Source organism: Delphinapterus leucas, chromosome 1 (assembly GCF_059928025.1).
Source record: "Delphinapterus leucas isolate spDelLeu-1000000601 "Yukka" chromosome 1, BTC_Dleu_Yukka2, whole genome shotgun sequence".
Lineage (NCBI taxonomy): Eukaryota > Metazoa > Chordata > Mammalia > Artiodactyla > Monodontidae > Delphinapterus > Delphinapterus leucas.
Window position 1 is genome coordinate 110,568,652 of NC_143129.1, and position 16,297 is coordinate 110,584,948.

A 16,297-nucleotide genomic window follows, 5' to 3' on the forward strand; every position below is an offset into this window, starting at 1 on the left:
GGTTACTGTGAGACAAAAATAAATATAAGGCTTGATCTCTGTTTACTCTCTTCACCTCTCTCTATGCCAAACATCCTCTGACCTCCACCCTAATTAACACACGTCATAATATTTGAAATTCCACAAATGAGACTGTCTTAACAATTTTGGTACTCAGAGGTGGGTCCTCTTCGGGTGAGGCCCTAAGATAAATCCAAACTTGGACTTGACTTCATTACTAGGATAGTAGGTTTTTATTTTAATTGAAGTATAGTTGATTTACGATGCTGTGTTAATTTCTGCTGTAACTAGGATAGTAGATTAATCAATGTTTCTTTTTCTTCTTTTTGCCTGCAATTCAGAAGTATTGGAATGTGGAGAATTAACCATTTTTATCCAACATGAAATTGCATTTTCTTTTTGATTAGGTCATTTGAGACCACAGCTTACTTTGTATCTTTTATTGGGCAACCCCATTCACTGGAAAAACTAATAGATTCATATACTTTGCTAATAATGTCAAGTTTTAACGCTTTAACAATAGCCAGTCTGGCTTTTCCTTTCTTTCCTTTTTGTTTTCAAAGATTCTTCCCCAGGTCAGAGCATTCTTTTATTACAGTGAGTAGATGTGCTTTGTGAATTTTCTCCAGGGGTCAAACTGTTTTCCACATCTTGATTTTCATTCTCAACTGCATTTTCCTTTTAATGTCTTTAAATATTTTGGCCTTGAGCCACATAATCTGTCTTTGGATTTTTCTAGTTGCCTGCATTTTTTTTTTTTTTGCATTACCTTATTCAAGATTTCTGCCCTTTTCAAGGTTTCTCCCTCATAGAAGGTTTTTTGACATCTATTTTGTTTATAAAGAATTTCATCAACAATTACTACTTTTACTATTCCAATTACTACCATTATTTATACTACTATTTCTATAGTATTACAGTTTAGTTGCTTAATTCCTGTATAAACAAACAATTTCATTAGTGAGACAAGTTCCTGATCATGGTTGAGTTCTATTTGCTGGTGGTGTGATCTGATGCACATCAGTCAGTCAGTGGTGTACACTCACAACAGAGTTTTTGTTTTTGTTGGTAACTGCTTTTGTAGTGATATGTTATAAGAACATTATAATTTTATTTATTGTAAGTCCAATAGTAAACTGAGAATGTCCAATTTTAATGGATTCTACAGATGAAATAACCCAAAAGACAACCCCCCCAAATTAGCTGAAAATTTATATACATTTGATTGTTTACCCATTTGTGTAAATAAAGAAGAAAATTTTGTATTTTGAAAGAGTCCAAAGAGCTGTGTGACGTTGAGAAGATTACCTAACCTCTCTTTGCCTCATTAGGTTTTAGGTTTTAATGAAATTGAATGAATTAGAACAATGCTTGGTAAATAGTAAGCACTCAAAAGTGTTAGCTATTATTATTAACTAATTCAGCAAGTATAAATACCTGTTGTTTGGAATCTATGTTTGCTGATAATGATGATGAAGTAACCATCCTATAGTAAAGGGAGTGTTTCTCATTCTTGTCAAATACGTGCAATTACAGTGTATTCCTCTGAATGCCAATGACATCTTGAGGGTTTGGAAAAGCAGAGTTTTACGATAGCAGCTAAACTAACTAATGAAAACTTTTTTTTTTTTTTTTGAGAACCCAGAGACTCAGAACAGCCAAAGAACTTATTAAGGCAGGACTAGTAGATTCCTCAGGAAATTTTGATTCATGTCAGACATGTTAGCAACTTTTATGTTTGCTCAGTTCAAAAGCAACGAGAATAGCTCCTAATCAATGTTTCTCAAAGTGTGGTCTGTGAAACTCTGTCCTCAGACTCTGAGGTGGATACTTGTTTAAAAAGTTTTCTAGAAGTCTCTCGGGACCTACTAATTCTTTGAAGGGTAACCAGCATACCGGGTGCTTCTTACATAACTTTAATTCGGAGACCCACAACACATTCAGTAATGCAGGGAGAAAGTATGTTCACAGAATCAAATTGGACCAAACCCAGGGAACCTTTTAGGGTAGGCTTTTCCGTTAACTGAGATGCTACACTTGATGCTCTGCTTGTCCATCAAGCATCTCCCAACAATTGGTCCCCTTAAGATCCAGAAACCTTCTTCTGCCATTACTCTACAGTTGTGACCGGCAATGTCGAGTCCTTTAGCTGTTTTCCTCAACAGTAGAAAGAAAAGGAACTGTGGCCCTCTCGTGATTGTGGAAATCAAATATGGGTCTGTTCCACCTTAAAGGGCCTAGACTTGCCTAAGTGTTTGGGTCTTGCAGAGTTTGGGCACCACCATATTTGGAGCGTGCCTACTTTGGGGCGGGAACCTCCTTGAGAGTGATTAGGTCAGCGCTGGGGGAGGTGACCTTGTTGGGTTTCTGGCACCCGAGAACAGTGGTGCACTGTTTCTGCTGCACCCTTTGGTGTAATTGGCCCAGACGCTCCACCAGCGCGAAGCCGCCGGAGAGCTCCTCGCTGGCCGCCCCCGCGGCCCGCAGCTCGGTAAGAGGCGGGAAAGCAGCGCGCCTGCGCCGTGGGAACCGGGGCCGAAGGCGAAAAGCGGGGAGCGGAGGGGGGCCGTTGGAGCCGAGTAGCGTACAGAGCGGCGTGTGACGCGGGGACGCCGCGCGCTCCCAACGTCGCCCCGGTTTGACGCACACGGCACCAAACTGTGAGTTTCAGGGGTTATTTGGTCGGATTCGCCGGGGCCTGTGTGGGTTTCGGGCCTCTGGGTTGTGGCGGCTGCGGGACTGAGGGTGGCGGAGGAACTTGGGGGACCTGGCCTTCGGCGCTCGGGCCCGGGGAGCTACGCCCTAGGCTGGGTCCCAACCATCCAAAAGGACGCATTTTGCCGCACAGGCTAAGATGGCGGCGGCGGCCGAGGAGGCGGAGTTGGTGCTACACAAGGAGTCCGGGACCCGGGTTCGGGGAGGCGGCGGCCGCGGCGGCCGCGGGGGGCGGCGGTGCTTGAGGTGAGCGGCGGCCGCCGCCGCGGGGCGGGACTCGGCGGAGGTGGGGAGGGGGGGACTTTTCCACGGCGGCGTCGGAGGATCCGGTAGCGGACACAAAGGGGCTGAGCTGGGCACTAGACTTGGGGGTTTTGTTTAGTCACATGAAGCTGAGCAGCCAGTGAGCAGTAGGGGGAAGGGGCCGAGATCAGGCGGCTTGGGGAGCCTTGCGGTCGCCATTGCAATGCACTGAGTAACGGGGCGGTCCGAGAGCAGCCACCAACCCCTCTCTTTGGGGCTGCTCTGCCTCGGCCAGAAGCGTAGGCTCTGGCGTTAACTGTACACACCCCTCCCCTAACGTGGGACCAGGACCGCAGAGCCCTCCCCTCCCCCTGTTTTGCAAGATCTTATGCCGATAGGTGCCTGGGAAGTAACAGCAAGAGGTAAATCGCTCAAAGTGTTTGGGTTGCCAGGGGCTTGGTGGGTGTCCAGCTAAAGCTTTTTGCTTCTCCAGGTCTGATTCCCTGGCCTTTGTGTCCCTGGGAGCTTAATCTCTGCCAGAGGAAAGCAGGTGTGCTCCACTCCTCCCGTGAACCTGAAGATGAGTTGTCCCAGACCCTTCTCAGTGATTGGAAACTTAGGTGGTGGAACTAACGGTTTCTTGTTACGAGACTTCCACAGACGACTCTCGTGTTGGGATCCATCCATGGTTTAGCAACATTAGTGGAAAACTTTTCTTGAACTGTTTTAAGTAATATTGACATAAATTTAGTTGTTATAAAACTTTTATGTTTAGACTTCATATTTTGTGTGGTCATTAAGAAGTACTCAACGAGGAGAGAAACACAATTGAGAGCCTGAATGATGGTCCTGTTTTGTATACAAGTTAATAAATTCAACAGAAATAACCAAAACACCATCATCTATTCTGGCCAGTCCTAACTAATGCCAGGCTTGTTGCATCTGGATGATAGATTAGATTTGCCTTAATAATATATTGCCTCTCTGCAGTAGTTTAGTTACATAGTTTTGGTCCCACAAGAAAAAGAGCATTTCAAAAAATAGACAACTCAAATTGCTCAAAGCAAGGAAACCTGCTGTTTGCCTTCAGCCATATGTGTAAGTATCCAGGGAACTAGATGGCAGCAATATTACATCGATAGGTTTTTGTAAGAAAAAATTATAAAGAAGTTACAGCTTAGTATAGACATTTTAATAGGTGAAACACGAAGGCTTGACTAGTGTTAATGCAGTGATGTGTATATTGCTGTTAAAATCATGGTGGTGTAAGTTTTAGAATTTCTAACAGTTTAAACTTATACTGCACTTACATCTGCATCGTACTTGGTATATTTGTAATACTTAAAGTACAAAATTTGGAAACAACTAATGTTTTGGCTAGGTCACATTAACAAATTAAATTACTTGAGGGGTATTTAAGCACATTTATATAACTAGCTTTAGATCCCTGTTCAAATCGAATTTGAACTTTTCAACATTACTTAAAACTTTCATTTTCCTTGTTTTTTCCCAGATTTATGTTTCCCCCCTTTTAGGTTTCTCCTTCTAATAGAGAACACTCTTGTGTTAATGAATAGGAGATATATTAATATCAGCAAAATTGTTATTGAATCATACAGTTTTAGTGTAGAAGGAACCTTAGAGAACAAGTAGTATTACTCTCTCTTTTTCAATATATTAAGGGCCAGAGATGATTAAGTTAATGGCATGATGGAAAATTGTCTCTCAACTTATACCCCATTGGTCTTTTCATTGGTCACATTGCTGGGATAAGGAGGTGACTATCTGCAACTAATAATGGTTATAAAACAAAACAAGGGAGTATGCTTGAGAGTACTTGTTATTCAGATACTATTATATTAATGAGAAATTCTGTGACAATAAAACTTTTATTTAACTTGATATGGTAACTTAGTTTTTAAAGTGACTTCCAAAGTGAAACAAAATCAGTTACAAAATCCAGACATTTCAGATAATTTCAAAGCAATATTGCTTTTGAATTCTGAGGTTTCCAAAACAGTCGACTCAGAGATTTGAAAAACAGAACAGGTAGCTTGATAAACTTCTTGGAAAGTTTGAAGTAATTGCCATTTCTACTAGTTATTAGATAAGAAATGAGATAGAGGCTTGAAACAGTGATGCTAGTGCATTTCATTTTGTAATAGTGTTTTAGTTGGAAAAATGGACATACCGCTTTGCCTCCTGTTAAAAACAACTTGTTAAGACTAACTAGTACTACTGCTGAGTAGTAAATCTGTAACATCTGTTAGGAAATTCAACAAGTAGTAAAATCATTTATGATGGGGTCCCGCAGTTATCTTTAACTTTAGATATCACGTTTAAAAAAAAACAGGTAAATTGTCTTTAGGTTTTAACGTTTTTATGGGTCTTTTAAGGTGCACTTAAATTATTGATTTTTCTAGGAAAGTTGATATATTTCTTAATTTTCAACACTATGTGAGTGGATTTAATTATACTTTGGTTTTGTGATAATTGAGATTACTCCTGGATTCTCTGTATCAATAATTATGAAGTGAGTCTGTCACCTGCAGACCTTAAACTTTTTGCAGGTTTAATTTGTCATTCAAGTTATAAAAGAGGGAGAAGTTTGTTGTGGTTGAATTGAGACTGTATTGGGTAACAGGAGGAGAAAAGAAAGACTCAAGGACAGTTACTTAAAGTGGTGGGGTTACCTGCAATTTAAAAAATTTAAAGAAATCGATTGTTAGAAAAGATCAGGTTCATCTTTCTCTCACCCCAAATATATTACTAGTGTTTAGGGTTACTTATTTAGACTCTTCTCAGAATGTGATTCTAAAGGAAAGCGGGGGATCTTACTCTTGTGGGAATGCTTTTCTCATGGCTGCTTTTTCAGACATATATTAAGGCAACTATAGCTTGCACCGAATGCAGAAATTGGAATGTTGAATTATCCAGCCCTAATTTTTAAAGAACACTAGTTTTAGCAGTTCTTTTTTAATGTTTAAAAATTTTTTAAATTGATAGTCTGTAAAATAAAACATGAGAATAAAGGATGGATACTATAATGTTTTGGCTATTCAAATAAGCTCTAATTTTTTTACATTTATTTGTTATTAATCCATCTGGTATAGAGAATGTCTGCTTTGTAGATAGAGAATCTGTAAATATTGAACAGAATTGTGTAGCACTGACTGAAGCAGTTTTAGAAGTGTTGTCTTTTAATTCAGGTTTATTAGGAAGGAATAGCTGCTTTTAATAGTGCAACCCATTTATATCATTGAATTTTGAGAAAACTGAGAATAATCAAACTGATACTAGCACTAGCTCACCCTGCTGGTTGGCTAAAGTATTTCTCTTCTTTCCCCTCTTAAAACTAAACTAAACTAAACTAAAACACCAAACATAAAGATCACTTGAGACCTAGAAGGTAGAACACCAAGTTCAATTCGTGGTCTTTCTTCAGATAGCTGGAATCTCCATGAAAAAGGTGTATTATTATTCTCTCTAGGGCCTCAGTTGCTGTACTGTTTAATTTTTTCTTAGATCTGCTGAAGCTGAACTGTGAAGTTACTATCCTCTCTGAATTTACTGGGAACTCTTAGTGATTAGGAGGAGTTAGTATGTTTTTGTTCCTTTAAATTCAAGATAAAAGATCCTTTGACTACTGAGAGATGTTAGCAGTCCTGTGAGATAAACTTTCCAGGAGGAGAAAAGTCGAGGATTTCAAGAGGAGGAAGAGGAGAAAAATGCTAGGGTAGCAGCAACAGCAGTGCATACTTCTCTTGGATGAAGGAAAGCGAGACTGTATTAAGATTAGCGTTTCTAAGAGATTTCCCTTGTACCTCTACTAACGGTTGCCCTAACTCCTCTTCTGTCTGTAAGCTGTAGCCTTCCCATTTCATTTGGGATTCTTGGAACTGTGATTTTGTAGGTAGCTTTGTTTAAAGTATGGATGAGTGATTTGTTCCTTGAAATATGATTCTGTTAGTCTAAACTGTGATAGAAGTGAAGTTGGTTAGAGTGATAAACAATGTTTTAGGTATTAAGCTTTTTAGAATGTATATCATTCATTGAAATTGAAAATACAGTTTTATTTTGTTTAATTGAAATATAGTTGATATACAATATTATTTTAGTTTCAGGTGTACAACTTAGTGATCAACATTTAAATACATATGGAATGATCACCAGGATAAGCCTAGTAACCATCAGACCCCATACAGAGTTATTATAATATTATTGACCATATTTCTTATGCTGTATATTATATTACCTCCCCATGACTTACTTATTTTAAAATTGGAAGTCTGTACCTCTTAATTCCTTTCACCTATTTTGCCCATGCCCCTCCCCATTCTGGCAACCACCCTGTTTGTTCTCTGTATCTATGGGAAAATACAGCTTTTAAGAGACTTTGTACAAAGTCAGGAAACTAAATATGTTGTGAGTCAAAAGGACAATTTCAAATTAAAAAGCACCTAATAAAGTGTTGGGATTAAAGTTCAGTTTGCAAACCATATTTACCTGTATTATATCAGTTATTTATCTAATATTTATGAAGGTTGAACATTTTTATCCTTTCTTCCAGAGTATTTATCCTTTTACTTGAAAGCATAATATCTTTTCATCAGTTTCTTGAGGAAGATGTCAAACATAACTAGTATTTTCAAAACACCAATTACCGGGGAGGGGGATGGTTCCTAATTATTGTTGAATAGTTTGTGCAGGATGGGAGGATAAGGTTTAAAAAGTGTAAGCCTTGAAGTAAAACTGGTGTGGTTAAGATCTAGCTGTGTGAGCACTAGGCAAGTAGATTTAACAATAAGAAATCTTCATAGAGATTTAGGTTTATATTACATAATTCATGTAGTAAAGTCCTTAGCTTTCTGATATGTGATGAATGCTGAGTAAATGTTAGCTGTTAGAATAATAGTTATTATTATTATCATCATTGTTTAATTTTGTTTCCTACAGTAACGTGAAGTTTTCACCTGTGAGTGATCTGAAGTTGTATACTTTTTCTAACGTTCCATTTTGAGGCCCATATCTACAAAGGAAGTAAGAGACAGTCATCAAAGTGTGGCATCTCCAGTTCTAGCAGCTAAAGCTATAACCAGGGTCAATATTTCGGGAACACATTCTCTTTTATGGCTGTCAGCTAATGATGATGATGATAATAATACATTTGGGAGTGAGTGCATTTGAGTGAAGGGCTTTCCCAACCCGTGGGTTGGTTTGCTTCATTACAACATCCTCAGTTTCTTCACTCCCCTTTAAATTCTTGACCATGAGGATGGTGGTGACCATTAGTAGAGAGAAGCGGGTGAGTGGCTATGTGTATTTGTATATAAAGTACACAGAAGCCCCAGATGAGAGTGAGGAGTGGCTTCAGCAGAAGCTAGATTGAGGAGAAGAATGTTATCTTTTCATTACTTAGTCTGAGTCAGGGGAATTTCCTCAAACAGCATTTCCTTTTGCTGTTTTCCTCTCTACACTTCTCTTTGTTTTGTATATATCTCTGCTGGTATAGTCTTAAACTTATTTCCCACTTTAAGTTTTTCTTGTACCACCTACCTTCCCCACCACAAACACAAATTGTAAACTTTAAAAGAAACTGTAAAAGGCAGTTAGTAAAAGTTCTTTTAAGTTCACATGAGGAGGGGGTGTGAGTATGAAATATCAGAAGTTTAATATTTGTTGAAAAAATATTTTCAATGGTTTGGAAAAGGAAGTGGGGGGAAGTCACCGATAATGTTTTCACCATTATATAATCATTAGTATTAAAGGAAAGGGAGAAGAGACTGACATTAATTAAGCATCTAGTATGTATTCCTTATAATTATGCTGTGATATATATATATATTCCCATTTCATATGCAGGAAAACAAACTCAGACTTGGGTCACGTAGATAGTAAATAGTAGAGCAGCCAAGTTTCAACCTAGGCATATCTTGATTCTACAGATGAGACCTTTCTATTCTGCCTTCCTAGCCTTTCTTTCTGTATATCTACGTTTTTACCTTATACAGTTGTAAGTTTTGTCTCCTCCTTATGAAACGTAACATTATAGAAGCGTTTTTCTGCATACCCTTATTTCAAGTGGTGTCTTATTGCCTGCATTGTTTATTCATACCACCATATAAAGGTTCTTTGTCTTGGCTGCTGGACATTGATACAGTGATATTGGTCAAAATAGAAGCTGCTTATTTCTTTACTCAGTGACTAAGATGAAAAATAATTAATTAGAAAAAATACTCTAATATTTTAGAGTATTAAAATACTCATATTTTAATAATAAAAGTATTAATAAGAACTAATACTCTCTGGGATTAGAAATTCTACGAGTTTAATACTACTATCTATCCTTTCTGCTGAGACATTTAACTCAAAATGGATATATGTAAAATGTAGGTGACATTTTCAGTTTATAGCCATATGAAAACAGAAGTTTTAAAATATTTTTATGCTTTGAAATGTCTTAAGCTTCCTTGTTAAAAACCTTTAAAGTTGATATTAAAATTAAATAGGTACTTAAATCAACTGTTTAGTTATTATTAATAATTCTTAATGTAATCTTTAATATATAAAAAGAGAAAAGCTTAATATTGAATTTCTTACACTCGTATTGGGTGGAGGCCATATATTAAAAGATAATTTGTGGGACATTTATAAATCGCTTGTATAGGTCAGCACTGCCGAGTAGAAATATGTTGAGCCACAATGTGATTTAAATATTTTCATAGCCACATTAAAAAATAAAAAGAAATAAGTAAAATTAATATTAACTTCATTTTATTTAACCTGGTATATCCAAAATATTATCATTTCAACATGTACGCATTGAGATACTTGCCATTCTTTTTTTTCACACCAAGTCTTCAAAATCCAGTGTGTATTACATACTTAAAGCATATCTCAGTTCAGACTAGCCAGACTTCAAGTGCTCATTAATCACAGATTGGACAGTGCAGATATAGACAGTAAGTTCTATACAAGTATGGAGAAAGGGTAAAGTAGAAATTGAACTGAATCTTAAAGGATAGTTGAGAAAAGAGTATGCTGGGGAAGAACATTCCCAGAAAGAAGTGATGGGAATTAAAGTAGGAGACATTATTAGAAACCAGATAATAGTGGCTTGAATCCAGCTTAGGGAATTTGGTTTCTACGTGTGTGTGTGTGTGTGTGTGTGTGTGTGTTGGATAAATGCTGGAGGGTGCCTAATCCATGTCTTGCACATGAGCACTTGATGAATATTGAATTAACATTTAAGTGAATTAATATGAGGCAGAATAAGAAAAATGCTGGCAGAATACTAACAAAGCCTTGTGGGTCTTATAAGGGGAAAGAGTTGCGTTTAGGGAATATTGGTGTTCTGTGATTAGAAATATGATAGAGAATGATGAAAAAGGATGAGAATTGAGAAAAGCTTTTTAGATTTTACCATTATTGGTGACTTGTTGCTAAATGTTTTATTTATATATAATTTACATATATTGAAGTGCACAATGTTTATATGAGTACAACTCAGTGAAATGCCACAAATAAATATACCCGGGTAACTTCAACCCAGATCAAGATACATAACATTTTCTTCACTGAAAAAGGTGCCTTGTGCCCCTTCTTATTAATTCTTTCTCAAAGAAGTAAGCATATTCTGATCTCCATCATCTTAAATAGTTTTGGCTTATTCTTGAACTTGCTTATGGCATATTTGCCCTTTCCAAGGGTAGTGAGAGTTGATGCCTGAATTTGTCTCTTTCTTTTCTATCATTGGCATTGTTGGATGAATTTGGAGGTAAATCAGATGATAAGTAGTTGGTACTGTGGCCCTGCTTTTTTTTTCCAGTGTGATATATACCAACATCAGAGAGATATTTCTTAGTTTTCATTAATAGTAACTTTTTAGAGGTCAGTTTTAATGACCAGAAAATTTGTTTAGAATGCAGGGGTTTGAATTGCTTCCATAGATACCATAGTTGTCTGGCTTGCTTTCATTACAGTATTCTCTAGGCATATAGCCAAGAAGTAGGTAGAAGAGATCTTGGATTGCCTCCTTATATAGCTGCTTTTTGGAACGTCTTTATTAAGTAGCTTCTAGGCATTATGTAAGTTAGCTTTCAGGCATTTCAGATTACTTAATAAGGTATTTGAGTATTTCTGATTGTGATTGTAGGGGGAGGAATAAATTGGTGCACTTTTGTTTACAGGTAAGTATCCACTCTCAACCAGAAAGATTTTGCCATTTATGTGTAAAGAATGAGAATGCTCCCTTAAGGACAGTTGCACAAAAGTTTGAATGGTTAAAATCCATGAAGGACACTTTGTAAATGGATCTGCAATGGAATTATTGATCATGATTTTTTTCTTGTAGTGCTTGAGTCATTTTTTTCCAAATGGGATTAATGGTTACAGCTTTGTTTTTCATAACTATTGAGCACTGGAAGCCTTATTGTAGTGTAACAATTGGTGCTTTTGGGAGAAAGATTTTTTTCTGAAATATGTATCACTTACAATAAAGTTGTTAAAAGTACATAACAATGAAAATATGTATCATCACATTCCAGTATGCCAAGTTTTGAGGAATATGTTTTGTAAACTGTGCAGAAGTGGACATGAAAATACTTTCTAATTAATGTTTGAATTGTGAATGTTTCTGAGCTTATGAATGAAAGTATTTATATGAAGTTTTGTTTTTTGGAATTTGTACCAAGTTTGCTTAATATACTCTTGCTCCAAGAATTTTAATTGTTGTCTTGAAGAAATAAAACCTCATCTGTGAACTTTTATTATGTAGGTTTTGTATTTGTGAAGTATAGAAGGCCAAAGTAAAATTGATTAGATTAGACATTGAAAAAGTTTATTATCTATAAAATATTAAGACTTTATATAATAGCTTTTTTGGGCTAGAGTTAGAATATTACAAACAAAACAATTAGCATGTTATTATAGCTTTAAGACCTGACTTCTGTGTGTAGAAAAAAAAATATTTAAGGGTATGTTCTATGTTTTTGTGTTGTTTTGAAAAAATGAATGTTATATTTGAATTTTGTTTTGGGAGATTTAATTTTTTTGTATTCAGAAAAACCTTGTTTCCGTGGTTGTATTTCTCCCAACCTTCACTTGTTTTAACTGGGTTAATTATTATACACAAATCATTTAGTACCACACTAGGGTAAGACTGCAGATACATAGAGCAAATGATGTGGTTCCTGCTCCAAAGAGGTCATTATCTAAGATACAACTTAACTTAAAGAGTGCTTAATAATGAAATATTTGAATTACTGGACTGACACAAAATCATATGAACAGTATACAGTAAGACTGGAAAAGATTCTTGGGAAAAATACTTTTTAATCTAGATTTTGAAGAAGTGTTATGTAAAGATTGGTGGAGAGGGTAGGGAGTATCAGCTAGGGGGGAGGGTATGTTAAAAAGTACAGAGATGGATCTTGTGGAATACAAGCATTTTCCTTGTTTGAAGTAGCATCTATTTTAAATGAATGTAATGAAAAATAAAGCTTATAAAGTTGTGGCCTGAGCTGGAGGAATCTAAAAAAGTTTGGATTAGAAATAAGGAATTCTACTAAAGGCCATTGAACCGAAATACATGAAGGAAAATGAGAAAGATCAGCAGCCAGATATAACATGATTAGGGAAGCGATTGAAGTGAGTAAGGTCAGTTAGAGGTTATCAGCTTGGTGAATGGTGGGGAGGGTATATTAGGAATAATAACGGGTAGTTTTAAAATAAAACGGGCGAAATATGTGGCTCCTAAGTTTGTAGTGCAAAGTTAAAATAAGAATGGAACCATCTTATTATCTTCTGGTATTGAAAATAAACTTACTTGGAGACACAGTTTGCAAGTAAGTTATTAATACCAATTGAGGTATTATTGTACATTTGCCTTATCCTATAAAAAAAAACTTGCGAGCTTTTTAAAAAACCTTTGATTTGAAAACTAAGTAAAACCCAAGAAAGTTTTGCTATAGTAGTATTTTCTGAATTGCTAGTACTTTCAACTAAAAAACTATTTGAGATGAATAGTAAGAAGAGCTTGTAATTGTATTGCTGTATTTGGACTTACAATAGTACATTTAAGCCACGGTTTAAGAGACATTCTAATTGGTATGGGAGTTGGTATGAAAACAAAAGATAACAAAAATTAATACCTGGACTACCAGTGTTTAAATTGTAAAAAAATAGATATTGTTTTAAAAACTGGGGACAGTTGAGAACACACTGCTTTTATGAGGGGGATCCCTAAAATGTAGTTCCCTCTGGGATATTTAAGATGTAATATGTTTGTCTTTACTGGAGTTTTTAAGAGTTCTTAAATTGAATGTATATATACTGTTATCTTACAATGAATACCATTATTCTTAAAATGGAATTAGAAAATATGAAAAAATTATAAAAGTAATATAATTTTAAAAGTATTTTTCTGCCTTTTTTAGAGTTAGTAAATAGAACAGAGTTTAGGAGTTAATAGAGTCTTGGAGTTTTAAGACAGTATGTTAGTCTTATAACAAGCTTATATTTTAACCACTCTCACAGTTAGTATAGACTTAACTTTGGTTAGTAAAGAAGTTAGTGTGGTTTCTGGCACCATGGTAAAATAGGGAGGTACATTTGACTCCATCCAAGTTACCTGTGGAGGCAAATCAGCTAAAGCAAAAGAGAATAGGTTGTCCCCTACCATGGGTGGGAAAAAGATTTCATCCACCTCTCTGAAATTTGGGGTTTCTATGTAGATAGAGTGGGTGAGAATAGATGACAGCAGAACAATCTACTGTTCCTTGATTATTGGATGAACTGGTGGTTTGGGAATAGGAAGCTTGCTTGAAAGCCCTGCCCTAACCTCTTTCTTAAATAGTTCCCTATTTATACTTTTTTGTGGCTGCAATACTGGAAATAGACCTATCCTCACCTGTGTTCGCTGCCATGGGTCTCTGCACGCTGAAAAGCCATGAAAAATCACTGCATAAATAAGGAGAGGCAACAGTTTAAATGGGTTGGAAACTAAGAAACCAAATTGACTATTCCATATATATTGATCCAACTGAAACAGCTCATACAGTAAAGGAGGAGATAGAGGTAACCGTCAGCGGCTGTGGTGGAAACAAAAGTCTTATGCAATGAAACTGAATGTCTTAATGGTGGCATTGCCATTAACAGTGATACAAATGGCTTCCTAAGTAGGTGTCCTTTGGTGTGACGTTGCTCGCCTAATCATCTCCTGGTTTATCTCATTTTCCGAGCCTTATTCACCAACTTTCCTGTCAAATTTGATTACCCAGTACCCTTCTAACAGCTTTTTCTTAAATTAATTGGAATTGATTTCTTTCCCACTCTCCTCCCGTTTTACAAATTGAATTAAAAATTCTTGATATGTGGTTTTATAAAAGTTCTAAGTAAAAATAACAAATGTTTGAAATAAAGAAATGGCAAAAATGATACTAAAACTTGCAAGTTTCATTCATATCAAGCAAAGGCTAAAACTTTTCTAGGCCAAAACCTTTGAATGAGAAAAAGGAATTTTTTAATTAATAAAAAATTAGGACCACTAAGCAATATTAGGCTTGAGCTTTTGTGTGATGAACTCAGAGCACTGAAACATATGAAGTAGAGTTTCTTTAGAGAAATTGGTAACATCAGTCTTTTCAGGAGACTAACTCTCAGATTTTAATAGATCAAGTAAACAAAAAGGCTATAAAGATTTGAATAACAGTATGCTTTATTTAATAGGTGTATGTCAAACTTTGTTCCCAATAAAGAAATACACATTTTTTTTCCAATTTATGTGAATTAAAAAATTTTTTTAAATGTCTTGGGCTTGAGAATTTGAAATTTTAATAAGAGAAATTATATAGGTCAATATTTTTTGACTACAGTATAGAAAAGCTAGATGTTAAAGCCAAAATGATCGTAACTACTTGGACGATTAAAACTCTGTATCCTACTGGAACTTGAGCCTAAATTTCATACTATTTAAAAAGGAACAACAGTGAAGACATGACACATCAAAACTGATGAGATGAATATCTTTTTAAACATGGTGGATTAAATAACCATTTACTTTGATATCAACCCCCTACTAGAATTATAGTAATTTTTTTTTTAATCATAGGCTGTCAAGGACAAAGAAAACTGGAAATTTGATCACAGAAGTAAAACTTTGGAAGCTGGAAAGCAACAACTTCGTAGCTCTACTTTCTACTCAACTTTCTACTTTCAGTGGGGAAGGCCTAGAATGGTCTACAATTATGCTGTTGAACCCTGGGGCACTTCAGGAATTTAGTGGCTACAGGTTCCTTGAAAGAATTGTGTAAGAGTTAATAACAAGTTAACAACACTCATGGTGCCAAGAAACTTTATCGAAGTTTCTTTTCTGATATTCAAAGGGAAAATCTCTGTTCTTGAACAGTAGGCAAGCTCAGGTTAAGGGTGTCTGTCATACTCAAAAACAGAGAATTGAGTAGAAATTTACATGTTGAACTGGGAATCATCCACAGTCTCTTTTCTCCTCCTAGTTCTGAGAATACTAGGTATCAGACTTCTTCCCCCAGATGTGAGATTGGAAGATTCATCCTGCTGTAGCAAACTGATTATCAGGAAAAAAGACCAACAGATAATAATAGATAAGGATCCACTAGGGAAATCATCAGGCTGATCATCTCACACTGACACCTACCCATTAACACAGAACTTCAAGGCAACTTTTTAAAAAAAAGATTCTTTACCATTATAGTTTATCACAAGATACTGGATATAGTTCCCCATGCTACACAGTAAGACCCTGTTGTTTATCCACGCCATACACAGCAGCCTGCCTCTGCCAATCCCAAACTCCCAGTCTATCCCTCCCCTGACACCAGCCGCAACCCATAAGTTTGTTTTCTGTGTTTATGGGACTGTTTGTATTTTGTAAATAAGTTCATTTGTATCATATTTTAGATTCCCCATATAAGTGATGTCATATGGTATTTGTCCTTCTCTGATTTACTTCACTTAGCATGATAATCTCTAGGTTCATCAACTAGACAACTTTTAGGTGTTTCATTTTAAAATATGAGATTAAGGATCATTAAACATTTTAGGATAACCACAATAAGAAAGAGAAGAAGGAAACAGAAACTTTCTATTAAGTTTTAAAACTTTCTATTTAAGGTTTAAAAGAAAACTTTAAAAAGTTACTGATATCTTTGCAAGTAAGGGGATAATTGTATCTTTGAAATAAGAAAGGATGCTATAAAAAAGCAGTCCTCAGAAAAAAAAGACAATCTCTTTCTTAGACATTTAGAATATGGAATACTTAATAGAAGAGTTAGAAATTTAGGATGTTAAATTTCTAGTTGAA

At 35.9% G+C, this 16,297-nt stretch overlaps 1 protein-coding gene across 5 annotated transcripts in view; it reads left to right on the forward strand.

The window, feature by feature from the left end:
- The first annotated feature begins 2,353 nt into the window (after positions 1-2,353).
- The window catches only part of ZNF644 (zinc finger protein 644), a 114,111-nt gene continuing 100,167 nt past the window's right edge, over positions 2,354-16,297 (forward strand). For 2 of the 5 annotated variants that reach the window (XM_089919845.1, XM_022553402.2), the window contains exon 1: positions 2,525-2,660. The gene's annotated coding sequence lies outside the window, so the exon portion shown is untranslated. Of the gene's footprint in view, positions 2,492-2,524; positions 2,661-3,020; positions 15,266-16,297 lie in introns of those variants that run through there. The other 3 variants (XM_022553403.2, XM_089919827.1, XM_089919834.1) reach the window with 3 other exon arrangements.